The sequence below is a fragment of the Echinops telfairi genome, unplaced genomic scaffold (genome assembly GCF_000313985.2).
Source record: "Echinops telfairi isolate 266 unplaced genomic scaffold, ASM31398v2 ScPeMD7_23;HRSCAF=83, whole genome shotgun sequence".
NCBI lineage: Eukaryota > Metazoa > Chordata > Mammalia > Afrosoricida > Tenrecidae > Echinops > Echinops telfairi.
The window spans coordinates 32,572,149-32,573,849 of NW_022103920.1; positions in this window are offsets into that span (position 1 = coordinate 32,572,149).

Below are 1,701 nucleotides of genomic sequence, written 5' to 3' on the forward strand. Positions count from 1 at the left end.
TGTAACTACCACACCCTCGTATTTGAATTATAATTGATTATAAAAGTTTAAATCTAAAAATAGCTCAGGTCATATCAGGTCTTTAGAAAGACTTAGATAAAATGATCAGATTTAGAGAAACAGTGATGACAACATAATTGTGCAGTTATCTTCCGACTTCCCACTTTTCTTTGGTTTGTTTGGACTCTTCTAGGACCTCATAAATTTCTCTAGCACTCTTTTTTTATTGAAATAACTATTACTAGTCAATATCATTGAACATTTGCTGGGTAGATGTTAAGATAAAGGAATATAAAGCTTAAGAAACAGGGTAGCCAGCTATAAGGTTACATGCAAATTATGAGCATTGAACTAAATGTATCTGCTATGTCTGAGACACTGAGCCAGGAGATTTTGAGACATGTCAAAGATGTCATCCTTAGGCCACAGCATGAACAACTTGATGTAAAGGGTACCTCAAACCAAAACCCAAAAAGCTGTCATCCAGTCAGTTCATTTCCAAGACAGTAAATCTTTACAGGAACCATAAGCCGGTAGTGGTTTTGAACTAACGACCTTTCAGTTAGCAGCTCAAGGCCTATTCACCAGCCAGTCCACCCTGCAAAATGCTGTACCAGTAAATTACGAAAGAGCTCAAAGACCACGTGACTACAAAGGTTGACAAAAGACTTCAGGTTCATTAGACTTTGAGAGCTGTCCAGAAATACCTGAGATTTACATGTGCAAATGACCCTTCTTTTACGGTTTAAAGGTTGTGTTTTCACAACTCTTCAGAAATATGAGAAGAGATTCATAAAACCATGAGTGGGAAGAAAACACAGCATTCTTAGACTCTAACAGAGAAAATCGAAGCTCCAGAAATTCAAGAAAGAATAGAGAACTTCTACTTTGTAACCTTGAACCATTTTTCCCAAAGCCTTTTCCTAAACTCCCTTAAACGCTTTTCCCACAGATCATTGTGCAGTCACCACAGGTGGTTCTCAACAATGTCCAAGATGCTTTATTAAACGCGCCTTTCTCTCCATTGTTTAAAATATTTTAAACAAATGCTATAGGGTACATTTAGAAGATGGTTATAGGACTCCCTGCTTCTGGAGCAAAATGCATCTGAAACCGATGACACAGGGTTCTCGGATCCTGCTATTACGTCATCATTTCAGCGAAGATAAAACACTTGCTTGTCTTGAGACCGTAAACCAGAAATCCTCGCGCCGTCATTTCGTTAACTAATATGTGCATGAGGCTTTGCACAGGCACGGGGTCCAAAACGTGGGGGAAAGCGGGAAAGGCCAGCAGTCCACTCGGCAGAGCCTCCGGCAGAGCGTGACGTCCGCCCGCTCCGCCAGTTGCAGGGGGGCGCCCCGGTGCATTGTGGACTTCCGCGGGGATTGTGGGAAATGTAGTTTAGAGACTCCGCCCTCCCCGCCATTCCTGTCATGGCTGCTTCCAGGAAGGTAATGTATAAACTCATCTCCAAAGGGTAGATTGCCACAGTGATTTTGCGAACAGGGGGCACTTTTGCACTTTGCCTCCCAAAACGGGCCTTCCTTTTCACGTCCGTACGTCAAATGGTGGAGCGAGTTTGTCTCTCGGTTCGCTGTAGTTCAGCTTTTACCCTGTGGGCGAGCTAACCAACTTTCCGTCTCGTTCTTTCCTCGGACATCCTCTCTTCTCCCTACCTCGCCCGCCCAGTTCAGCCAG